The sequence below is a fragment of the Aotus nancymaae genome, unplaced genomic scaffold (genome assembly GCF_030222135.1).
Source record: "Aotus nancymaae isolate 86718 unplaced genomic scaffold, 86718_ANA_hifiasm-v0.15.2.pri h1tg000077l, whole genome shotgun sequence".
Taxonomy (NCBI): Eukaryota; Metazoa; Chordata; class Mammalia; order Primates; family Aotidae; genus Aotus; species Aotus nancymaae.
The window spans coordinates 14,271,315-14,298,752 of NW_026988492.1; the positions used below are offsets into that span (position 1 = coordinate 14,271,315).

General features: G+C 38.5%; 1 long non-coding RNA gene across 3 annotated transcripts in view; it reads right to left on the reverse strand.

Moving 5' to 3' along the window:
* Positions 1-27,438, reverse strand: part of LOC105715695 (uncharacterized) — a 237,754-nt gene that overhangs the window by 169,043 nt on the left and 41,273 nt on the right. For all 3 annotated transcript variants that reach the window (XR_010339485.1, XR_010339483.1, XR_010339484.1), the window contains exons 3-4: positions 25,964-26,107; positions 20,268-20,313 (exon numbers count right to left, since the gene is read on the reverse strand). This is a non-coding gene — a long non-coding RNA (uncharacterized LOC105715695). The remainder of the gene's footprint in view (positions 1-20,267; positions 20,314-25,963; positions 26,108-27,438) is intronic.

Here is a 27,438-nt window from a genome sequence, read left to right on the forward strand (position 1 = left end):
GGTCTGTCTTAGAAAGAAATGTGAGTGTGACTTCCATGTAATGAAATTGACTATAAATTGATAAACAAGAAACCCACAAATGTTTTAAAGAAATTATATCAGTTAGGAATGAAATGGAACAGTACAAAGTAAAAAGAGATGTTTAGAACTCCCAAATATCCATGGAAGAGAAGCAGGCTGAGAAAAGTACTTAGCTGCAAGACAGATGATTTCTTAATGGAAGATCAAGTATGACTTCGAGGCTAGGACTAAAAACCCAGAGGACAGAGCCAATGGCTCTGCAGGATAATTTCTGTAGAATAGGAATTGCCCTAATCAAGAAACTGCAATGTGTGCTGTTGTGAATTATAAACTTGCAAAGGACCAGTGCCTGCCACATGGCTGTGTTTTGTTTCTTTTGAATGGGACTATTGCAGTTAGGCTAAGCCCAGTCTACTGTTTTATGTTGAGTGGGGAACACCGAACTTCAGACTCATAGGAACTATACCTAATGAGCTTCATCTACACCTGAACCTGATTTCAGTGATAATGAGATCTTGGATTCTGAGTTGACGCCATAATGGGATTAGATTTGGGGGAGCTTTGGGAAAGGATGAGAGTATTTTTCACATGGAAGGAGAGTAAATCATTTGTAGCCAGACAAACAAATGATTCATAAGGATGTATAAATGGACTGGTATATCTGTTTATGATGATAAATGGTATCCACAAATTCTTTGACTGTTCTCCCACTGCATCTGAGTAGGCTTGATGATTAGAATATGGCAAAAATAATTTTGTGCCAAATTTTTAGATCCAGGTTTTAAGAGACTGGAAGCTTCCACTTCCTGTTTCTCAGAATACTAAGTTTTGCAATCTAACTGTCATTTTGTAAGGAAGGCCAGGCCACATGGAGAGGGCCACATGTGAAGAAACTGAGGTCACTGGCCAAGAAGCCTGGGTTCCATCTGACAGCCAGAACCACCTTGCCAGCCAAGTAAGAGAATCATCTTGGAAAAAGATTGAGGTGACCCAGTTTATATCACATGGGGTTGAAATGAACCATCCCCTTTTAGCCTTCAAACCCAAATTGCAAATTTGTAAGCAAAATAAATGATTGTTGTCTTAAGCCACTAAATGTGAAGATACTTTGTTATGGAGCAATAGATTACCAAAATAACTTCACAGTAATTGATACCATAATAAACCATTACTCAAGACATTGGATGGAGCTCTTGACTCTTCCTTACGGCCTAAATTTATTTTGTTGCTTCAGTGCTTCATAGGTTTCTCTAGACTGCATCCACCAACTGTTAATGGCCTATTCTCTTAGTAAGAGGGACCTAGCTTATATTCAGCTAGCCAATAATCCAAATGAATGTCCTTATTCATATTCACTTATGTATTATGAGAATTATTTGCAATATATATACCAAGAGCAAAATAACTGGATTGTCAGGTATATAGGTAGCTAAGCAAAGTGGATATTAACAAATTGTTCTCTAGAATTGTTGCATCAGTTACCGAATGGAAATACACAAGCATTCTTTTTCTCAGCATCTTTACCAATACTTGTTACTATTCATATTTTGCCAACAATATGGACATAAATTGATATCTGGATGTTTTAACTTTTCCTTTTTCTTATTATAATGCATCTTTGTTAACTACTCAGATTTCCTCTCTGATTTACATATTTTCGAGAAGAATTTTCTTCTCTTAAAATTTCCAATATTTTTATTAATTGTCAGAAGTTCCCTGTAAATTTTAGGTATTCATCTGGCTTTGGTTTCTGGAATGCAAAATAATAGTCAGTTGCTGCCTTCTAATTTTATCTATCCATTCACTTGGTAAGTAGACATCCTTAATATGATACAGTTACATTCATCAATATTTTGTCTCCTGATGCTATGAAAACCTTGTGGCTTTTCATGTTTTTAAGAAGATCTTCTCTACTTTCAGGTTACAAGAACTTATATATTTCCTCCTCTTAGCTTTATAGCTTTAATTCTCATGTTTAGAAGCTTAAAGTCTCTGGAATCCATTAACTTTGTTATGGTGAAAAACAGGACCCAAATTATTCTTATTATTTTTTTCTTAAAAAGGTGCAGTTCTCCCAGCACTACGTATTAAACAGTCTGATATTTCCTTGTTTTATTTTAAAGCAATCTATCCATATTTCAGAAGCATTTGAATTGTCTGTCCTGTTCTTCTGGAATATTAGAAGTTTCTGTTCCAGCACCATTAAGTATTTATTATGTCCTTTTCTTATCTATTTATACTGGCTGGAGCAAGTACCTTTCCTTTGATATTCTTTTCCAAATTTGACTAAGCTACCAGAGGGTCCAGTTTTGGGGGTTTTTGTTAATCTGTTTCATTTGGTTCTCTATGAGCATTTTAACCTCTAATTCTGGAAATGTCTGAACATTTTTCCTAAAAATATTTTTCTTTTCTATTATTTGTCTTTATTATACAGATATTTCTATTTCTCTTTGCCACATAGCTTAACTTTTATATTTTTCTCCTGTTTATGCCTTCCTGAAGACTTCTAAGAGTTTTTCTACCTCATCTTTCTGCTCACTAATTCTGCTCACTTCTGCTCTAATTCTTTTGCTATTTATTCCCTTTGTTGAGTTTGTAATTTCAACTCTTGTATTTTCACGTCAGTAATTTTCCTGGATTTAAAAAATGTAGATGTTAGATCCTGCATTATGTGATTAGAATCTGCCCTTATTTCTTGGAGGATATTTATTTATCATGCTTATTTTAAATGTTTCCCTGCTGTATTAATGCTTCTCCATCTGGCATAGGTTGTATGATTTTGTTATCTCTCTTTGATATAACTTGTAGGTCTCAGATAGATTTTAGGAGATAGATCTCAGGTAGGTGATCTTAGCTAGGTCATTGTTGAGCTAGCTAGGATGTTGTTGAGATGTAGTATATTCATAAATGAGAAGACTCAATGTACCAAAGATTCCAGTTCTACTGAAATTAATCAGTGAATCCAGGTCATATTCCTTAGAGGTCCCCTTGCAGCTTCTTTGGGGAAGGAAACATTTTCCCTTCCTGGAGCAGAAGGGAGGGTATTGTATGCGAGGGTGGAGAGTGCTTTCACCTCTAGGAATACCCTCTCTATCAATCCCTACTTTCATGGAAACACCCTCTTCCTCCAGAAAGAGATGTTTGTACCACTGATTTTGATTTTGTACCACCTCCAGGAAAAAGGGTGTTTCCATGAAGGCAGGGATTAATAGAGAGGGTTTGAGTTAAGTAGAGGAAATTTCCATGGCTGGCCAGTTTGCTGCATCTGTTGATAAATGCTGCTCCATGCAGCAGGGCTTAGCAGTTGTGGCTGCCACTGCTTTTTTTTTTTTTTTTTTTAATGCCTTGCTAGGATGACAGAGTAGGTGACAATGCATTCAGGCAGTTTTCAGAAAAAAAAAAAAAAGAAAAAAAAGGATACAACTTGAAATCTCTCCCACAACATATCCTTTGACCATGTGACCTTCTCCCTTCCCCTGGAATTCCATTTCCTTTCCATGCCAGGTAACTGCATCCTGATGCCCTGATGATTTTGAGTAATTTAAAAATTATTTTTCAGATACACACACATGCCCCTCACTTACATGACACCCCCAGGGATGGGATGACATTGGGATTTGCAGGCCTTGTTCGTTTGCTCTCCTCTCAAGAATAAGCAGCTTATTTATTTGCTATTGATTTGTAGAAATTATTCTTACATTAAAAATACTAATTTTCTTAACATAGACAAATATCTTTAATTAGCCTGTGTCTTTGTCTATTATGCCAACATTTAAATTTTCATGTAGTCAAATGTATCCATAAAATGATATAATCAAATGTGTCATTAACTTTTATGAGTGAAATATTTAGAGCCTTGTCCAATAAATCCTTTTTGAGGTTGCTTTATTTTCTTATAGTATTCTGAAAGTTTTGTTTTCTATATTGAGATCTATCACCCATGTAGAATTTACTTTATTTATTTATTTTTTGCATGGTAGGAGGAACACCTACTATGTTTTTTCATCTGGAAAATCGGTGGTATAAACACCTCTTGTTTCTGAATCCACCCTTTCCCCACTGATTTCTAATACTACTTGAATCATATTCTCATACCTCTAACTAATTCTCACATATAGCTAGTGCTGTCTGGGAAGCTATTATGTTTCATTGATCTAACATCTATGTATCCCTTTGCCAAAACCACATTTTAAAAATTACTACAGCTTTCTCGGTTGTGACATGTGGTAGAAAAAAAAAATTCATCATTATTGCTCTGTCATTCCTGGCTCTTCATTCTGCCACTTGAATTTTAAAATCAGTTTGCTACCTTTATCCAGGTAGTATTTGAATTAGACTTACGTCGGATCAAAGATCAATCGATAGAAATCATGAACACTCCTTAGCACTGTCACAACTCATCACAAAATATAGTAGAAAGATCATATTTATGAGGGAAACAAAACTAGATACCTAGAAATAACCTAGCAAAATGTGTACAAGAATTTGATGAAAAAACTTACAAAATGTTATTAAAAACACAAAAATGGCCTGCACAAATGTTGAGATGTAGTACATTCATAAATAAAGACTCAATATATCAAAGATTCCAGTTCTACTGAAATTAATCAGTGAATCCAGCTCAATCCTATTCAGTTTGAACAAACAAAAATATTCCTTAACATACTTGTCTAGTTGTCCAAAATAGGATGAAATTATTTTTACCTCCTTTCAGCGCAGTGCCAGGAATTTAGCATGTTGTATTCCTTTATCTTCTCTCCCTTCCTATTTCCTAACCTCACCAACATCTTCACACCTTTAAAAAAAAAAAAGCTTCTTCTAAACTGGACCCCTACCTGACACCTTACACTAAAATTAATTCCAGATAGATTAAAGACTTAAACATAAGACCTAACACCATAAAAACCCTAGAAGAAAACCTAGGCAAAACCATTCAGGACATAGGCATAGGCAAGGACTTCATGACTAAAACACCAAAGCATTGACAACAAAAGCCAAGATAGATAAATGGGATGTAATTAAATTCCAGAGCTTCTGCACAGCAAAAGAAACAATCATTAGAGTGAACCAGCAACCAACAGAATGGGAAAAAATTTTTGCAGTCTACCCATCTGACAAAGGACTTATATCTAAATTCTACAAAGAACTGAAACAGACTTACAAGAAAAAAACAAACCCATTCAAAGGTAGGCAAAGGATATGGACACTTTTCAAAAGAAGACATATATGAGGCCAAGAAACATATGAAAAAATGCTCATTATCACTGGTCAATAGAGAAATGCAAATCAAAACCACATTGAGATACCATCTCATGCCAGTTAGAATGGCAATTATTAAAAACTCTGGAGACAACAGATGCTGGAGAGGATGTGGAGAAACAGGAACACTTTTACACTGTTGGTGGGAGCATAAATTAGTTCAACTATTGTGGAAGACAGTGTGGCAATTCCTCAAGGACTTGGAAATAGAAATTCCATTTGACCCAGCAATCCCATTACTGGGTATATATCCAAAGTATTATAAATTGTTCTATTATAAACACACATGCACATGTATGTTCAGTGTGGTACTGTTTACAATAGCAAAGACCTGGAATCAACTCAAATGCTCATCGATGATAGGCTGAACAGAGAAAATGTGGCACATATACACCATGGAATACTATGCAGCCATAAAAAAAATGACTTTGTGTCCTTTGTAGGGACTTGGATGTATCTGGAAACCATCATTCTCAGCAAACTGACGTAAGAACAGAAAACCAAACACCACATGTTCTCACTCATAGGTGGGTGTTGAACAATGAGAACACATGGACACAGGGAGGGGAGCAAGACACACTGGGGTCTGTTGAGGGGGGACTCAGGGAGGGCCTGCAGGGGGTAGGCCCTCTTCAAGGAGAACTACAAACCACTGCTCAAAGAAATAAGAGAGGACACAAACAGATGGAGAAACATTCCATGTTCATAGTTAGGAAGAATCAATATCGTGAAAATGGCCATACTGCCCAAAGTAATTTACAGATTCAACGCTATCCCCATCAAGCTACCAAAGACCTTCTTCACAGAACTGGAAAAAACCACCTTTAACTTCATATGGAACCAAAAGAGAGCCCGCATAGCCAAGTCAATTCTAAGCAAAAAGAACAAAGCGGGAGGCATCACACTACCGGACATCAAACTATACTACAAGGCTACAGTAATCAAAACAGCATGGTACTGGTATCAAAACAGAGATATAGACCAATGGAACAGAACAGAGGCCTCGGAGGCAACACAACGTATCTACAACCATCCGATCTTTGACAAACTTGACAAAAACAAGCAATGGAGAAAGGATTCCCTGTTTAATAAATGGTGTTGGGAAAACTGGCTAGCCATATGCAGAAAACAGAAACTGGACCCCTTCCTGTCACCTTACACTAAAATTAACTCCAGATGGATTAAAGACTTAAACATAAGACCTAACACCATAAAAACCATAGAAGAAAATCTAGGCAAAACCATTCAGGACATAGGCATAGGCAAGGACTTCATGACCAAAACACCAAAAGCATTGGCAACAAAAGCAAAAATAGACAAATGGGACCTAATCAAATGCCACAGCTTCTGCACGGCAAAAGAAACAGTCATTAGAGTGAATCGGCAACCAACAGAACGGGAAAAAATTTTTGCAGCTTATCCATCTGACAAAGGGCTGATATCCAGAATTTACGAAGATCTAAAACAGATTTACAAGAAAAAACAAGCCCATTCAAAAATGGATGAAGGATATGAACAGATACTTTACAAAAGAAGACATACATGAGGCCAACAAACATGAAAAAATGCTTATCATCACTGGTCATTAGAGAAATGCAAATCAAAACTACATTGAGATACCATCTCATGCCAGTTAGAATGGCGATTATTAAAAAATCTATAAATACTTTCAAACCAAAGTGGGGTTTCAGACACCAGCAGCATAATATGTCTAAATAAAAAGAGTTGCTTTGCTCATGAGGATTTTTCCCACTATAAGTTTGATTTGCATTTTCACAACTTCATGTCACGTAATGCTCACATTATTCTCCTTTGTCTTTGTGACTTTGAGCCCAAGAAAACCCACTGATGTTCTTAATAAGTACATGGTGCATACAGGTTCTCAATGAGTTCACGGCTATACATGTATGACGTTTTGATGGCAATGAACTAAAACACTTCTTGATGTTATAGATTAGATGAAGTCTGTTGGAAACACAAAAAATTTAGACTATGGAGTCAACAAATATTACAGTATAAAGCTATTGTCCAAGTATCAGAAAACTTAGTTGTGCATGTTTGAAAAACAAAATTAAAGAAATGTATCTATATAAACAGCAAATGCTTCTCATCTGTTTTCAACTTTGGCAATCCACCTGGATTTTTTGTGGTTACAACTGCATATAAGGTGGACAGCTGTCAGCAAATGATGTAATTACTTGTCTTTCCATTCCTTTCTTCTGTTTATGTCCACTCTTCCCATTGCAGTCTCAAAGCTTATATGATCACCTAACAGAAAGGTGGGCTATGGGTACTTCACCTGGAATACCAGAAGTCTTTGCTTGAACCATATGCCTGCCTTGAAGACAGAGCAAATTAAGAAATAGATGAAACTGATATCCCTGCTTAGAAGCAAAATAAGTAGAGAAAGCTAATTGCAGAAACAACAATGAAGACTGACAATTAAAATAAAGTTTATTTTCTCCATTTCACAGCCTGCCTCAGAAACCTTTCATTTGCAATTATTTCTATTCTTTCCATTTTCAACATGAAATATAATCTAGGCCCATGCTCACCCACCAGCCTTATTTCCTCTTAGCCTATTAGTTGCCAACAGGAAACTTGGTTGACTGTGTGGTCTGTATGACTATAGATAGCAAACCAGAAAACTTTAAGGTGTATTCTATAATAGAATCAGATTCAGCCATGTAACCAGTGTATAACTTTGGGCAAGTAACCTCCCTGAACTTTACTTTCCTCATCTATGAAATAAACAATATTGCCTTTGCAGAGACCGCATGACAGGGGCTGCATTTGGGGCACTGAACGGCCTTCAGCTAGACTGAAGGAAACCCAGAACATGGCCTAGTCCAAACCAAGAAATGTACAGATTTTGAATATGGTGACTAGGCAAGGGGCACTTTGGGCTAATACTCTAGGTTCTCTGGCTTTTCTCTATAGTGCATTTGGTGTCATTATTGAGAAAACACGAGGTGCAGAAGATGACCTAAACACAGTAGCGTCCTGAACCATGACAGGCATGTTGTATAAATGTACAGGTGGTCTTCAAGGGATAGCACAAGGTGGTCTGACAGGACTAACACTTACTAGCCTCTATGCACTATATAATAACTGGGAGCACATGGAAGGCTCCTTGTTCCAACAGTCACTCTGAACATTTTGCCAACTCATGAATGGAGGACACTTCAGTAGACATCTAGATCATTTTATAAGTCAGACTAGAGTTATTCTCTCTTCTACCCTATAATTAGTTGGAAAAATTGGAGATTTTGGTTTGCTGTGATGAAAATCTTAGATGGTTGACCAAGACTGGCACTTGTTCCAGCCATTAGTGAGTTGAAGCCAAAGCCCTTTGGTGACTTACTGAGTCACGTGGTTCCCTTCTCCTTTGGAGAAGATCTTGCATATATCTGTTTTTCTGCCCCATGAACTAGAAATCCACTTACTCCCAGAATTCAGCTTGTGCTTGTCAGTACTGTCACCAAGTCTGTTCATTTAATGATCCAAAACTGTAATGCTGCACTGTATTCCAAATAAAGTGTAAAAACAGAAACAAAGTTAAAAAAAATGAGCTCATGCACCTCAAATGCTGAACACATTTGACTGGAGTATAAGCACTGCAGATGCAGTAGCTTAATTAGAAAGGCTAAGCCCAGCAGGAACAGACCAATCTGCCTACAGAAGCAACTATATTTCCACATTTGCAAACTCCATCCTTATCTGAGCCCTGAGTCATCCTTCCAGCACACAGTGCTCTTCTGTACCATGCTGGGCTTAGTTCACGCAGTCTCCTCGTTGCCACCACATTACTGGTTTTCCTGGTTCACCATCAGTCTCTGATCTCCTGATGGTTGGTTGACTCTTTGGTATTTGTTCTCTTTCCTGAGCTGCACTCACTGAAAATCCAAGCAAATATATCCCAATCCTTCCAGAATTAGCCCAGCTCCCTGTACTTGATCCTGAAGTGTCTAATGTTTTGGTCCAAATGAAAATGTATTAATTACTTTGAAGGAATGCTTGGAGTAGCATTAATAAGGTCACGTGACTCTAAAAATGGAGATGTCTGCTGCAGTTCTCCAAAAGATGGAAGACTTCCCTTTATGGAAAGTATCTTGGATGCTTGGAATAAATAGTTCATTGGAATTTGAGATATTTCAGGGATACCATTCTAACATAACAACATCTTCTAACAAATTTAATGCCAGATGAGTCCAGGAGATTAAAAAGTAATTTGATAAAGTAAAAGAGCTTTCTTGTTATCAAAATGAAGCTATCTGTAAGTTATCCTGTTAATATACCCTGCTGATATAAATTCATCAAAATTATTTTTGGGGAAAATAAACCACCTTACTTGAGACTACATACTTCTCCAACCTCCCATTTCTCTGCTCCCCTTTTCAGCTACATTGCAAAAGAGCTGTTTATACACACTCTATCCACTCCCTTCTTTCTCACCCTCTCTCAAATGCCCTTCCATCAAGTTCACATTTTAACAATTTTATCAAAACTGCTCTTGTCAAGATCTCCAATGACCTCCCTGTTTCCAAATACAAAGGCTGATTGCCAATCGCTGTCATATTTAATCTTTCACTCCCTCCTTGCTTGGAATCCCCTGCTTCACTTGGCTTCCTCATGGCCATTCTCTCTTGTCTCTCCTCTGACTTTGCTGGCCACAAGCCAGTAATCTCTTTTCCTGATTTTTCCTCCTTTCCATCACCCTGAGCATCAGAGTTTAGGCACCTTGTCCTAATTTCCTCCTTTTCTCTGTGTGTAACGTCTCTCCAGGGATCTCACCCAGTCTCATGTCTTTAGTGATGCACACCTGCTGATAACACCAACACTTTAATCTCTCAGCACAAAACTCTTCTACACTCTGGACTCGTTTATTCTACTGCTTACTTGATATCTCTACCTGGTTGTCTAATAGGCATCAAAAAACTTAAACATAGCCCATATCAATCTCTCAGTCTTCCCTATATCCACCTTTCAAATATGGTTTCCTTAGTCTTCCCCAACTCTGCAAATGTCAGTTTCATTGTTCCAGCTGCTTGGGTCAACAATTTTGGAAGAATCCTTGATGGCCTTTTTTTTTTCTCTCTTATTTCACCTTCAATCCATCAGCTACTTTTATAGGATCTATCTTAAATACAGATTTGGAATTTGAGCACTTCTTAACACCAGTACATTCACTAAGTGACTGGTGTCACTTAACACCAGTATTGCCTTTAAACCAGGCAAGAAAGCCATCAACTTTCTAGCCTGGTTTAAAGCAGTAGCCTTCCATCTGCTCTATATTCTTCTGCCTTTGTCTTCCTGTTGTTCATTCTTATGACAAAATGATCCTTTTTAATGTGAATGTCAAATCATCTCAGTTCTCAGATCCTCCATTGACTTCCCATGTCCCTCTGAGTCAAAGGGAAGTCCTTATCATGGCCTCTTGCTTCCTCTGACTTCATTTATCTCTACTTTTCCCCTAACTCTCACCATTCTGGTCACACTGACTTCTTTGCTGTTCCTCAAACAAGTCAAGCATATTTCTGCCTCTGATCTGAAGGAACTTCAAATTTAATAATGGAAACATGGTTTAATGATAGTAATTGTCTTAGTCCATTCTGTGCTGCTATAGCAGAATACTATAGGATGGGTGATTTTTAAAGAAGAGAAATTTATTTCTCACATTTCTGGAGGCTAGAGAGTCTCAGGATCACGGCACTGGGATCTGGTGAGGGCTGCTCTCTGCTTCCCAGATGGTGCAGATGATTCATCTAGAACAGAGGAATGCTGGGTCCTCACATGGCAGAAGGCAGAAGGGCAGTAAGGGACAAACACTCACTCCATCAAGCTCCCTTCTAAGGCCACCTAATCCCTTTCATGAGCCCTCATGACTCAGTCACCTCCCAAAGGCCACAGTTTCTCAATACTGTTGCCTTGGGGACTAAATTTCAACAGGAATTTTGGAGGGAAAAAAGACACCCAAACCATAGCACAGTGTTTGGCCCCTGGACCCCTCAAAATCATGCCCTTCTTACATGCAAAATATATCCTTTCTATCCCAATAATCCCCAGAGTTTTAACTTGGTCCAACATCAACTCAAAAGTCTAAAATCCAGAAGTTTCATCTAAATCCTTTATTGATGAGACTCAAGGCATGATTCAACCTGAAGCGAATTTCCCTCCAACTATAAGCCTGTATAATCAAACAAATTATTTACTTCTAAGACACACTAATGGGTCAGGCATAGGATAGATTTTTTCCATGCCAAAGGGGAAACATAAGGAAAAAGAGAAGAGTAGCAAGTCCCAAGTAAGTCTTAAGCCCAACAGTAAAAGCAATATCCAACTGAAGAATAATTTTCTTTGACTCCATGTCCCACCTCCTGGATACACTGGAGTGGAGGCTGCAGCCTCAAGGCCTCAGCCATCCCCATCCTCGTGGCTTTGCTGGGCATGGCCCATGCCTTACCTCTTATGTATTGAAGTCATATTCTATGGCTTTCCTGGACTGGTGCTGCATGCTGGTGGCTCTACAGTTCTAGGGTCGCAGGTGCAGCCCTGTCCCCATGGCTCCACCTGGAATTGCCCTACTAGGAACTCTCTGTGATGTCCCCCCCTCCATAGTACTTCTGGGTATTGCCCTAGTAGGGGCTCTCTGCAGGGGCTTTACTCCCATGGCAGGTCACTCCTTGGTCCCTGAGGCTTTCTGAATAAAACATCATTCTTTCTGAAAATATTAGTTTTGAAATCTAAGTGAAAGAAGCCATGTGTGCTTCCACAGTTCTTGCATTCTGCATACCTGCAGAATTAGGACCAAGTGGATGTGGCCAACGATCACTGCTTGTGCACTCCTGAGAAGTAGCATGAGCTGTACCTGGGCCTGTTTGAGTCACTGCTAGTCAGAGCTTCATTAGAATGTGGGAAGCAGAGACCTGACGGGGTCCTTAGCAGCACATGGGTGCCCTTGGTCCCTCCATAGCCCTGGAATTGTTCTCTGGACCCGTGATGGGAGAGGCAGCCTTTGGAGACCCCTGAAATGCCTTCAGGGTAATTCTCCCATTGTCTTGATGACTAGCCCCTGGCTTCCTTGGATCCATGCTAACCTTATCAAACAGTCACTTGGCAACATCCTTGGTTTTCTCTCCTGAACATATTCTTGGTTTGTTCCAAGGACAGAATGAGAATTTTGTTCTGCTTCCCTTTCAATTCTAAATTCTGTCTTTAAATCATTCTCTTTTCTCATGTATCACTATAAGCAGCTAAGAGAAGCCATGCAGCATTCTGAGCACTCTCACAAAGTCCTAGGACATGGACATAATTCAGCCAACTTCTTTATAACAAGGATTGCCTGTTTTCCAGTTTCCAATACCTTGTTTCTTGTTTCTAAGACCTCATCAGAATGGCCCTTCCAGTCCATATTTTTGTGGACATTCTGTTCATAACCACTTAAGTAATCTCCAAGAATGAAGTTCTTCCAACAGCTCTCCTCTTCTGAACCCTCACTAGCATTGCCCTTAATGCCCCATTCTTTGTAGCACAGGCTTTCTCCAGCACTTCAAAACTGTTCCAGTTTCTACTCATTACCCAGTTCTAAAGCTACTTTCTCATTCTTAGGTTGTGAAATAAATGTTGATTGCCTTATATTAGGTTGTTGCAAAGGTATTTGTGGTTTTGGCCATAAAAGTATTGGCCAAAACCACAATTACCTTTGCAACAACCTAATATGAGGCAGAGTGAGGGCAATCATTATTGCACTTCACAAGCAGTGAAAATTAATTCCCCTTTTATACTCCTGAGGGCTCAGAGAAGCTCTCAGGGGCATAACAGCTCAAGCTGTATCCAGTGCTTCCCAGGATAACTGTTACGCATAGGCAGGCATATGGCTCTACATAGGTTATCTCCTGGGCCACCAACTGCACCCTAGACAAAAGCCCTGTGATACAGTTTGCCTATGTCCCCACACAAATCTCAATTTCCATTATGTCTCAGAATTCCCATGTGTTGTGGGAGGGACCCAAGAGGAGGTAATCAAATCATGGGGGCTGGTCTTTCCCCTGCTAGTCTCGTGATTGTGAATAAGTCTTACGAGATCTGATGGTTTTATCAGGGGTTTCCACTTTTGCTTCTTCCTCATTTTCTCTTGCAGCCACTGTGTAAGAAGTGCCTTTTGCCTCCCACCATCATTCTGAGGCCTGGCCAGCCATAAGGAATTGTAAGTCCAATTAAACCTCGTTTTCTTCCCAGTCTCAGGTATGTCTTTATCAGCAATGTCAAAAGAGACTAATGCAATCTGTCATCTGCAATGAGACTCAGGAAAAAAATACAAAGGCAGCGTAAACGACCACCATCAGATGTTGGTGCATGAGGCCCCGTTTCTCCACAAACCCTTGGAAGTTCTCATTCCCACGTAGCTCATTGAGCAAGGCAGTGATGCTGTAGCACTGCTATCACTGGAGCTTCTTAGGATGGGCACGGTTTCAACAGAGATTTGAGTTGTTGCCAAAAAATAAATAAATAAATTAGAAGAGATAATCCTGAAAACTAAAATACTCCAGAATGGCACTAATTCAATCAGTAGATTTTTAAACAGGAATGGAAATCGATAGAATATGGCCAGAAAAACAAACAAAGACAGTGCTATTCAGTTGACAAATTAAGTAATCGTTCCTCTCCATGCTATTATGTTGACAAGAGTAAGTTCTTAATAAATAATGAGGTGAATATGCCCAGAGGAAAAGGTGTGAAAACATATTATCTTCAGAACAAGCAACAGGGCCTGAGTGGTTTCTGTCAAAATTATCTTCAGGTTAACTACTTGCCTCAGGTACACACACACACACACACACACACACACGGATATACTCCCGAGTACCTGTATTACATACGGGCCCTTGGGCTTCAAAGATCAGAGGTACATTAGCTGACTTCAGATGATGGGGATTTAATGAAGGCTACTTGGTTTAAAAATGGAAGAAGATATCAAAAATTAAACTTAAGATTTCTTTCTACAGAAACTGACTCCCTCAGGGACCAAAGTTAGAAGTCTTTGACCTCTTTTTATCCTTAAACACCATTTCTAAGCACACATTCTCATCAAATTTCCTCATATTGTCATGATTTCTTAACTAACCTTCCAAGCTCTAGTCTTATAAGTTCTGATCCATAATGTGTGACTTCACTAGATTGATATTTCTAATGTATTACCTTGATTATTCAAAAGATTTCCAAGTGCTTCTTGCTCTTGACATTGAAGGTACAATAATGAACAAGACAAACTCTCTGCATTTAAGAAAATCCCTGTGTAGTGGGTAAGAGAAATGTGCCAGTAATAATCACAATGAAATGTACTGTAAATAGAAGTAATAATAAATACTCTGAAATGTTTGAGTCTATGCTAAGGGTTAGCACACTCTTATTTAAAATTTTCAAGAGAAATATGAAGTAAATATTACAAATCTAAAATAAAGCATTATTTGTATAGTAAATATATTATTATACAGATAAGGAAACTAAATCACAAAGGGCTTTAGTAACGCAACAACTATTTTGCAAAACTGGAATGGAACTTCAGACTCTCTAATATTAAGAATGGGACTATAACCACAATGCTTTAACGTTTCTCACTCATAAAGTGCTCATGTGTCTGCATGAAAAACACCTGACATTGTAGCTATTACTCATCTGCATAGGACTCCAAGTGCCTCCTCAGGTCATATGCCCCTGGCATGTGGCATCTGTCACTGATTTTGGAATTCTGAAGATGTACTTAGGTGGAGCAGGGACCATTTTTCTTCCTCCAAGCCCCTTCATTATGCCCAGGCGTTTGTGAGGAGAGAAGACTTTCCAGGCTCATGAATCAGACTTGAGTGCTTCTCTTTGTACACCTGGAATCCAAGTCACTCATCCATTTACATTAATTATGGAGTTCATGATAGAATCAGAAAGAAAGGGGTTTGACTTTTATTTCACTTTCCATGATGCACACCATAATTGTGAAAATATCAAAACTCCATAATCCATGTATACAAGGAAGAAGTTGTAAGACTGAGTCTCAGGAGAAAGGAAGCTTAGTATTCTGTCCATGTTGTGTGTGCATGTGTGTGTGTGTCTGTGTTTACGAAGTTAAAAATACAAAAACGATTTCCACCAGTTTCTGACAATTGGCTGAGTTGATGCAGACCATGACCTCTAATAGGCAACCAAACTGCTAGATAAAAATACAGTAACAGCAACATTTAAAACTTAAGCCAAACAGAAAGAAAGGGAAATCTTTAGGTGCCAGAAACAGAGAGGGAACTCAGAGGTGGAAGTGTGAAATGGAACTGATATAGACAGAGGTAGACCAAGGATGTTGGTGGTGGGCATATCAATGTGAAATTAAACTGTTACAGGTGGTGGGTGGTTGTAGGCATGTATCAGCCTAGATATAGGGCCTAGAGCAAATGCTGGAGTTAATGGCTACCAGAAGATGTTCAGTTAGCCATGGGTTCATATAGAGCAGTGAGTGGAAACAGAGAACCCTATGTTAAGCCTAGGCTGCCAAAAGGACCCCGTGTTAGTGAAAACAGACTAGAGAACTCTGCCTATCTGTAACTCCATTTGTCTTCTGCCTCAGCTCTGGAGGGGGGTGTTTGAGGGAGAAGCATAATTTCCCATAAGAAATCAAAACTCCCAATCTATGTGACATGCAGGTGAACGGTGTAGATTTACAAACTCATGTTGTGCAGAGACACTAAACCAAGAAATTAATAAAAAGAAGGAAAGTAACCCATAGTAACAACATAAAAAAAGGCTGATTTGGAAAAAAAGAAAGAAAAAACAGATCAAACTTATAGACGTGAAAAACAATCTCTATTGAAATTACCACAGAAGATGGCGGAATAGGGACAGCTCTGGGGTGCAGTTCCCAGCAAGAACAGTGCAGAGGGTGAGTGCCCACCACATTTCCAAACAAATTTTCACTGCCCACAGACCAGAAGACTCCTGGGAAAAGCACCACGAGTTTTCAGCACGGCGGTTTCAGACGGTGCTGGGATGGCACACAGAAACTCACACAAATCTGGTGGCCATTTCAACTGGTGCTTGGAATGCCGGGGAGACAGAGCTACCCATTCAACTGAAAGGGAGATGGCAGAGACAGGGAGCCAGGTGATCTGGCTCGGCAGGTATCACCCCCACAAAACAAGCAATCTGAAATGCTCTGGATTGAGACTTTCGCAGCAAGCGCAGCTGAACCCAGGACAGCCCAGCTCAGTCAGGGGAAGGGCGACCACCACTACCAAGGCAGTTCACACAGAAGCTAGGCAGAGCCTGCAGCAGCTCAGCAACACCTCTGCTGGCAGACTGTGACTAGACTACTCCGTGTGGGGCAGAGCCTCTATGAAAAAAGGCAGCAGCATGACAGGAACTTATAAATAAAGCTGACCTTCCTAGGACAGAGCACCTGGGAAAAGAGGTGGTTATGAATTCAGCTGCAGCAGACTTAAAAGTACCTGCCCAGCAGCTCTGCATGGAACAATGGAGCTCCCAGCATAGCACTTGAGCTCCTATAAGGGACAGACTGTCTCCTCAAGCAGCTTCCTAACCCCTGTATACCCTAAGAGACACCTTATAAAGGAGAGCTCAGGCTGACATCTGGCAGGTACCCTTCTGGGACAAAGATAACAGAAGAAGAAACCAGCAGCAACCCTTACTGTTCTGCAGCCCCTGCAGGTGATCCCCAGGCAAGAGGGTCTGGAGTGGACCTCCAGCAGTCCTGCAGCAGAAGGGCCTGACGGTTAGAAGGAAAACTAAGAAACAGAAAGAAATAACGTCATCAACAACGAAAAGGACATCCACTCAGAGACCCCATCCGAAAGTCACCAACTACAAAGACCACAGGTAGATAAAGCCACTAAGATGGGAAGAGACCAGCACAAAAAGGATGAAAACACCAAAAACCAGAATGCCTCTCCTCATCCAAAGGGTCACAACTTCTCATCAGCTAGGGATCAAAGACAGAGAACGAATCTGATGAACTGACAGAAACAGGCTGCAGAAGGTGGGTAATAACAAACCTCTCAGAGCTAAAACAACATGTGCTAACCCTAGCAAAGAAACTAAGAACCTAGAAAAAAGATTAGATGAGATGCTAACTAGAATAAACAGCTTAGAGAAGAATATCTCTAAGGGGAATTTTGCAATCTTTGCATTTGCAGGAGCCATAACAATAATGCACGAAGTGCATAGTGGTGTGGGGGTATAATAAAAAAACAGAGGCCCTGGAGGCAACGCCACACACCCACAACAAGCAGTGGGGAAAGGATTCCCTGTTGAATAAATGGTGTTGAGAAAACTTGCCAGCAGTGTGCAGAAAGCAGAAACTGGACCCCGTCCTGACACCTTACACTAAAATTAACTCCAGATGGATTAAAGACTTAAACATAAGACCTAACACCATAAAAACCATAGAAGAAAACCTAGGCAATACCATTCAGGACATAGGCATAGGCAAGGACTTTATGCCTGAAACACCAAAAACATTGGTGACAAAAGCCAAAATAGACAAATGGGACATAATTAAACTCCAGAGCTTCTGTACATACACAAAAGGAACAGTCATTAGAGTGAACCAACAACCAACAGAATGGGAAAAAATTTGCCATCTACCCATCTGACAAAGGGCTAATATCTAGAATCTACAAAGAGCTAAAAAAGATTTACAAGAAAAAAACAAACAAACCCGTCCAAAAGTGGGAGAAGGATATGAACACACACTTTTCAAAAGAAGATATATATGAGGTCAACAAACATATGAAAAAATGTCATCACTGATTATTAGAGAAATGCAAATCAAAACCACATTGAGATACCATCTTATGCCAGTTAGAATGGTGAACATTAAAAAATCTGAAGACAACAGATGCTGGAGAGGATGTGGAGAAATAGGAACACTTTTACACTGTTGGTGGGAGTGTAAACTAGTTCAACCATTGTGGAAGACAGTGTGGCACTTCCTCGAGGACCTAGAAATAGAAATTCCATTTGACCCAGCAATCCCATTACTGGGTATATACCCAAAGGATTCTAAATCATTCTATTATAAAGACACATGGACATGTATGTTCATAGCAGCACTGTTTGCAATGCCAAAGACCCTACAGTAGCAAATGTCCATTGACGATAGACTGGACAAGGAAAATGTGGCACATATACACCATGGAATACTATGCAGCTATAAAAAATGATGAGTTTGTGTCCTTTTTAGGGACGTGGATGTATCTGGAAACCAGCATTCTCAGCAAACTGACACAAGGACAGAAAATCAAACACCAAATGTTCTCACTCATAGGCGGATGTTGAACAATGAGAACACATGGACACAGGGAGGGGAGCATCACACACTGGGGTCTGTTGCGGGGGCAAGGGAGGGACAGTGGGGGATGGGGAGGTCGGGGAGGGATAACATGGGGAGAAATGCCAGATGTAAGTGACAGGAGGATGAAGGCAGCAAACCACATTGCCATGTGTGTACCTATGCAACAATCCTGCATGATCTGCACATGTACCCCAGAACCTAAAGTACAATTAAAAAGAAAAAGAAAGAAAAATGTCTATGTTCTATCAGCTATTGGTGAAAGTTCATTAAAATCATTAATTGTAAAAAAAAAAAAAAAAAAAAAAAAATTACCACAACATATTTTAAGCTTCATTGAGGTATAAGTGACAAAAATGTATATATTTAAGGTAGAGTCATATATCTGTATCTATCTATATATAGATCATATAGATCTTCCTAGTTTTGTTGAAAATCCTGTGTTCTGAGAACCTCATCAGTCTTGGGAAAACTGCGACCCTTGGCCACACTGTACTGAGATGCACGTATTTTTTGCATGTTAACATCTGAAAGACTGTAGTACTTCACACAATCTAGGGTGCTTCACAAAAGCTGCTGGCCAGGCAGCATCAGCACATGTCATTTCCTCTACTTGGGTCAAGTTGGTCATAGATGCATATACACTTGCCGCTTAAAATATCGTTTAAAAAATTACACTATGATTTCATACGGAAACAAAAAAGTCATGTATCTATAAAACATAGAGACAGTGGCAGGGTGAAAATAATATGTAATAAAGCAAGTAGTCCTCATTGAAGGAATGACTGCCATTCCTTTCTTTTCCCTTTAAATAAATAAGTGATTTACACCTAGTGCCTTCATGCAAAACAAACACAAACAAAAAAACAGTAATTTTCATTAAAGAAAAGATGTTCGATTAAAACATTAAAGATAAAAACTCTAAAACTTGAATGGCTGCAGAGTTGCTTCTTACAGATGAGCAAAGAAAGTGGTTTCCAGAGATGGAATCTACTCCTGGTGAAGTTGCTGTAAACGTTATTGAAACGACAACCAAGGATTTGGAATGCTACGTAGATTTAGTTTATAGAGTAGTGGCAGGGTTCGAGAAAAATGCCTCCAACTTTGAAAGAAGTTCTATTGTGGGTAAAATGCCACCAAACAGCGTCTCATGCTACAGAAAAATCTTTCATAAAAAGAAGAATGAACGAGTACTGCAAATTCCATTGTCTTATTTTAAGAAATTGCCACAGGTTCTCCAGCCTTCAGCCACCACCACAGCCCTCACCAGTGTGCAGTCATTAACATCAAGGCAAAGCCCTCCACCAGAAAAAGATTCGTCTCGCCAAAGGCTCAGATGATTGTTAGCATTTTTCAGCAATGAAGCATTTTTTTTTTTTTTTTGAGACGGAGTTTCGCTCTTGTTACCCAGGCTGGAGTGCAATGATGCGATCTCAGCTCACCGCAACCTCCGCCTCCTGGGTTCAGGCAATTCTCCTGCCTCAGCCTCCTGAGTAGCTAGAGCATTTCTTAATTATTATTTTTTTTAAAGACACAATGTTATAGCACACTTCATGAACTATAGTATAGTATAAATATAACTTTTGTATTTGCTAAGAAACCCAAAAATTTGTGTGATTTGGTTGATGGTGACACTTACTTTATTGTAGTGGTCTGCAATTAACTCTGCAATCTCTGAAGTGTGCCTGTATTTGGGAAAAAAAAAAAAAGGAAATACAAGTGTCTGATAAACATATTAGAAGATGTATAATTTTATTAATCATCAGGCAAATGAAATTAATTAACAATAAGATACAATTATACACCAGCCAGATAGCTAAAAATGAAAAGGCCCTAAAATACCCACTGATGGTAGTATGCTTAAAAGAGTGCAAGTCTCATGAATTGCTGATGGGAGAGTAATTTGTTGTTATAAGTATTTTGGAAACTATTTAGCATTATCTAATGCAGTTGAATATATATGTACTGTATATATATATATATATATGTATATAAAATGACATAAAAATTAAAAAGATATTAGCATATAATGTCCAAGAGGACAGAACATGAAATATTTATTGCAACATTGTATAAAATAAAAGCCTTAAAATATCAAAAGTCAGCAATGGTAGGCTGGATAAATACACAGTAAACATACATAGTAAGATAATAGCCATAAAAATCAATATTCTACAACCACCTTGGATGAATATCCAAAATACAATATTAAACAAGAGAAGCAAGTCAGGAATGCAAACAGTTTGATTATATTTTTACAATGATAAGGACAGGCAACAATAAAGGCAATATGTTGCTTAGAGACATAAGCATTAAAAAACAAGAAAGAATGTCATCTAGTGATGTGTGCAGAAGAGCTAAGATCAGAGAGCAATACACATCATAATGTTCTCCTTTAGACACTGGTTTATGGGCATATGGGTGTTTTGTTAATTCTTTACACTGTTTAAATATATTACACATTCTCTTTTTATTGTGCCATACATTTCATAATGTATGATGCATTATACAGTATATCTTTATAATGTGTAATATATTTTTGATATATTACTAAATATAAAACCTGAATCTATAAAATTCTGGAAGTGTAGAAGAAAAGCTTTGTAGTTTTGCATTACGTGAAGACTTCTTAGCTATAACACCAAGAGCATGATCCATAAAATAAAAATATGAGTAAATTAGATATTATCAAAATTTGAAACACGGTTTTCTAAATACAATGTAAAGAAGAAAGGATGAGTCACATAATGGGAGAAAAGACTTAGAAGGCATATATCTGATAAAAGACTTATAGCCACAATACATGAAAACTCCCAATGCTCAAGAGTAAGAAGAAAAAACAACTAAAAAGTAGACAAAACATTTGAACACACACACTTCACCAAAGAAGCTAGACAGATGGTTAAAAAGATGCTGAACATTATTCATTAGTGAAATGCAAATTTAATTCTTATGAGGTATAAGACATCTATGAAAATAGCTGTATTTAAAAAGTTGAAATAAGTGTTGGCAAGAATGTGGAAGAACTGGAACTCTCATACGCTGGTGGTCGAAATGTGAAATGGTAATAAAGCCAGTTGGGAAAGCAATTGTACAAGTTTGTAAAAAGCTAAAAGTATGCCTTTGACATGATTTAGCCATTTCACTCCTAGATATTTACTCAAGAGAAACGGCACTGTATGTCCATAGAAAAACTTGTACACAAACATTGACAGCAGCACTATTAGTAATAGTCAAAAATTGTAAATAGTCCAAATGTGCATCAATAGGTTTATGGTTTAAAACTTACTTCATATCCCTCTGATGGAATGTTGCTCTGCAACAAAAAGAAATGAACCATTGATCTACACAAGAACATGAATGACTCTAAAAGATTATTGTGAGTGAACAAAGCCAGACAAAAAAGGGAGACATACTGTACAATTCCATGTATATACAATTCCAGGTAATATAAACTGATGTATAGTGACAGAAAGCAGATGATTGATTGCTGGAAACTGGGGACAGGAATGATCATTTCACAATACTGAATATGTAATATTTACACATTAATATTGCAATTTATTATATGTTAATTATATCTTCATAAAGCTGTTAAAAATTATGAGATGCAGTTTAAATTAGATAGAACTACATTTATATCCTCCAGTGCATATGTTAGAGAAGAAAATAATTAAAATTAATGAACTCATTTTAACTCAAAAAATAAAAAAGAATTACAATATAACATGGTTTGGCTGTGTCCCTATCCAAATCTCGTCTTGAATTCCCATGTGTTGTGGAAGCGACCCTGTGGCAGGCCATCAGCTCATGGGGGCAGGTCCTTCCTGTGCTGTTCTCATGATAGTGAATAAGCCTCACAAGAGCTGATGGTTTTGTAAGGGGGAGTTTCCCTTCACAAGCTCTTTTTGCCTGCTGGCATCTGAGTAAGACATGACTTGCTCCTCCTTGCCTTCCACCATGATTGTGAGGCCTCCCTGCCATATGGAAGTGTAAGTCCTATAAACCTTTTTCCTATATAAATTACCCAATCTTGGGTATGTCTTTAACAGCAACAAGAAAATGAACTAATACACAGAGTAAATCCAAAGAGAGTAAACGGAAGAAAGTAATAAATAAGAGCAAATTTTAATGAGGTATAAAAGAATATAGAAAAAATCAACACAACCAATATCTTAGTTCTGAAAAATCTGATATGATAACTAATCTATACACAGATTGATAAAAACAATCAAGATAATGAGGAAGTAGAAGCAGTACAGTTAATAGAAAATATTTAAACATATGAGAGATCACCATGACTAATTTTATGCCAACAGATGTGATAACTTGGATAAAATTATTAAGTTTCTAAGAAAGTATTAATTTATAGAATTTTCCTAAGAAGAAACTGAAAATGCAAATAAGCTTATATTCATTTGTGAAACTTGAATCAATAGCCACAATACACCCACAAAACGTTACCACATCCAAATAGTATTACTGAAGAGCTTACCAAAATTTGCTTACAAAACAAATTTTCCATATATAAATTATTTCATAAAATAGAAAAAGTAGGAATTTTTCACAACTTTTTATTAATGCTATGGTAACTTTTAATCCCAAAATTTGACAAAAGAGGGTATATGGAAAGAAAATGTATAGTTTAATAGTACACGGAGATATAAAAATCTTAAAATTAAATATTGGCCAATTGCATCCAAATAGTCTAAATAAAATCTATCATAAAATATGTAGATTTTATTTTAGAAATATAACAATTTTTCATTAATAGAAATTATTTTAATTCCAATAACCATATGAAAATGAATAAGTGAAGATCAGAAGAATGTAAATGTATCCAACAAGCAGATATTAGTTCACACTAATTTAATGGGCAACAATCAAAATGTCTCAGAAGATGAAGTATTAGAGAAGATATGAAAACATGGTAATTCTCATATACTGATTGGGGACTGGAGTGGGCAGGGGTTCGGGGGTTGGGGATGATGAAACAATTGGAAGAGCAATTTTGCATTAAGTAATAACTTCATAGATACTCATATCTTTTGTCCAGGAATTTTATTTCTATGACCATTTCCCAAAGATCCCCCTCATGCTACCCAGTGTGATGTCTATGTGACCTAGCTGAATTCTACCCCATCCTAACTGCCTATCTTTAAGAAATAGGGGCCAGATACAGTGGCTCATGCCTGTAATCCCAGCACTTTGAGAGCCAACGCAGATGGATCACCTGAGGTCAGGAGTTTGAGACCAGCCTGACCAACATGGAGAAATTCTGTCTCTACAAAAAAAAAAAAAAAAAAAAAGGGTACCTGGGCATGATGGTGCATGCCTGCAATCCCAGCTACTCGGGAGGCTGAGACAGGAGAATTGCTTGAACCCAGGAGGCAGAGGTTGTGGTGAGCCGAGATTGTGCCATTACACTCCAGCCTGGGCAACAAGAGTGAAACTCCATCAAGAAAGAAAGAGAGAGAGAGAGATGGGAGGGAGGGAGAGGGAAGGGAAGGGAAGGGAAAGAAGGAAGATGCCTGTGATAAAGAGTTCTATTGGTAATCAGACCACCTGAGACTGGTTAGAATCATGATAGCTAATTCAAGGACTTGACAACTTCAAAAATAGCTCAGGTTTCATTATAATCTCTTTTCCATGTTAAATGACACTCCCGCTAATGCCAAGACAGTTGACAATCACCATGACAATGACCAGAAGAAGACTTAAAGGACAAAAGGAAGGTGGCACTCCAGTGCACCAGTCATTTCTGGAAAAGACATGAATATTCCTGCCCTCATTTTTAATGGCCAATCCCTTCATTAGAGAGAATCTATATTTTGGCCCCTCGACTCCTCGCTTTCCAGAAGTTGATTTGTGAGGCAGGCTCCTGCCTTTCAGTTCCATAGCAGTGGAATCAAGTCCTCACTGGTTGACATTCCCTTTCTGCTTTGTATATTGGCTTCGTAACACCAAACAGGGAAAAAGCCCAGCTTTGGGGGAACCAGATTTGATGATAAAATTATGCAGGTGTCAGACATATGACCAAGCATTTCTCTATTTCTTTATACTTCTATATATTTCCCAGTACAAGTCTATTAAAGTAGCATACTACATTAACATATCACATTAACATTTTAAAGAAAAAAATTTATGTGATTATATAGATTCCAAAAAATTTTTTTGAAAAATTCAGTATCTATATATAATTAAAACAAAGCAAAATATGAAGTCCATCTAGCTAACCGGGAATAAAAGGAAACTTTCTTAGTCTGCTAGAGGGTATTTGCCAAAAATCTGTAGTACATGTAATATTTAATAGTGAAATGCTGGAAGTTCTTTAAAGCTAAGCCAAAAATAAGACAAAGATACTTGTCGCCATTTCTATTCAACTTATTTGTCTAAGTTTTAGCTAGTACAGTAGATCTAAAAACAAAGAATGTAGAACAGAAGAGAATTTTTATTTTACTAAAAATAGAATTCAGAACACACAGTTAATGTGGAAATAGCAAAAGCTCCAACATTGCTCTAACGAAGACCATAAAAAAATATATAAAATAGCAACAAAAGTTCTCAGTATATAGAAATAAGTGAACAAAAAAGTACTCTAAGTAGATAAAAGAAAGAAAAATATTTATGATAAAATACTCAGTGGTATAAAAATGCCTATTGCTTCTAATTTAAAACAAAAACCATGTCTTTCAATCACTGGCAAATTGGTTTTACTTTTAAATTTCTCCTGAGAATATAAACAACTTGTAAAATTAATACAGAAGAATAAGAATGGAAAATAGCCAAGATTTTTTTTTTTAAATAGGGTGGAATGATATGCCCTACAATAAGTTAAGACTTACTGTAATTCAAGATAATTAAAAGATACTGACATTAACAATAATTTCAAGAAAACAGAATTGGGTGAAAAATAGCCCCTCAAATCCATGGATAATTGATATATAATAGATTTAGTATTGCATACCAGCAGGATATGATGGGTTTTTTATAAAATAGTTCTAGCAGAACTGGTTATTTATATTAGAAAAAAATTAAAGGTGATCATCATGGCTGACGGGAGGCAGGACTGGATTGCAGCTCCAACTCGGACAGACAGAGCAGTGTGTGGAGGTTCGCATCACGAATTTTAGCTCCAGAATGACTACGGGAATAAATCAGGAATCCTGAGAGTACCGTCTGAAGGAAGCAGACTGCTCCTGCAGGACGCAGGAGACACCCCAAATACTGCGAGTGCCCAAACTGGGGAAGTGGGAAAGGGAGATCCTCTGCCCCCGAACACACACCCCAACTGCAGAAACTGAAGGTCTAGTGTGCAGAAGATTCCCAACTTACCTGGAGCTGAGTCAATTTTGAGAGCCGAGTGAAATAGAGGGGTACAGCAGCAACGGCCCTCGGAACTTGCTGGCTCCCCAAGCAGGCCTTTCCTGCCTTGCCTCCCAGGATCCTCTGGGAGGGCGGCTAGAGGATGAGGAAAAGCTGCAGAGAGAAGAAAATCTTCAGCTGAACGTTATAACAATTTGAACAGGTGGAGAAGCCTCCTGGCCAGAACCTGGGGGAGGGCACAAATCCAGTGTGTAGCCTCCACAGGTCGGGGAAGAACAAAAGCCCCTTTCTTTCACAGCTGGGGCAAGTTCTCACCCCTGCTTGCCCACTGCCTGGAAACAGACTCAGTGCTGTTGGCAGGGGCACAGTGAGAGTGAGACCGGCCATTTGGATTGCATGGGAGCTAGGTGAGGCCTGTGAATGCCAGCTTTCCCTGACTTCCCTGAAAGTCTGCATGACTCAGCAGACGCAGCCATAATCCTCCTAGGTACACAATTCCATTCACCTGGGACCCTCATTCCCATCCCCAACAGCAGCTGCAGCAAGACTCACCCAAGGAGAGTGTGAGCTCAGACACACCTATCCCTGCCCCCGCCTGATGTTCCTTTCCTACCCTCCCTGGTAGCTGAAGGCAAAGGGTATATAGTCTTGGAAGTTCTAGAGTCCCGCCCACTGGTTGGTTTCTCTCTTTACTACCACAGCTGATGCTCTCTGGAAAGTGCCACTTCCTGGCAGGAGGCCAACCAGCACAAAAACAGAGCATTAAACCACCAAAGCTAAGAATTCTCACAGAGTTCATTTACTCCTCCATCAGAACAGGTCCTGGTATCCACAGCTGAGAGATACACAGATGGTTCACATCACAGGACTCTGTGCAGACAACCCCCAGTACCAGCCCAGAGCCTGGTAGACTAGACTTGCTGGGTGGCTAGACCCAGAAGAGAGATAAATCTCTACAGCTTCGTTCTCAGGAAGTCACATTCATGGGAAAAGGGGAACAGTACTATATCAAAGGGACACCCTGTGGTACAAAGAAAGAAAGGATTAAAACTATACCTTGGAATAAATGGACATAACAGATACATATATATATATATATATATATATATATACACACAGCATTCCATCTAACAACCAAAGAATACACATTCTATTCAACAGTGAATGGAACTTTCTCCAAGATAGACCATATGTTAGGTTACAAAACAAGCCTTAATAAATTTAAGAAAATTAAAATTATATCAAGCACTTTCTCAGACTACAGTGAAATAAAACTGGAAATCAACTCCAAAAGGAACCTTCAAAACCATACAAATACATAGAAATTAAATGACCTGCTCCTGAATGATCACTGGGTCAAAAATGAAATTAAGATGGAAATTTAAAAATTCTTTGAACCGAACAATAGTGGCACAACCTATCAAAACCTCTGGGATACATCAAAGGTAGTGCTAAGAGGAAAGTTCAGAGTCCTAAACACCTAC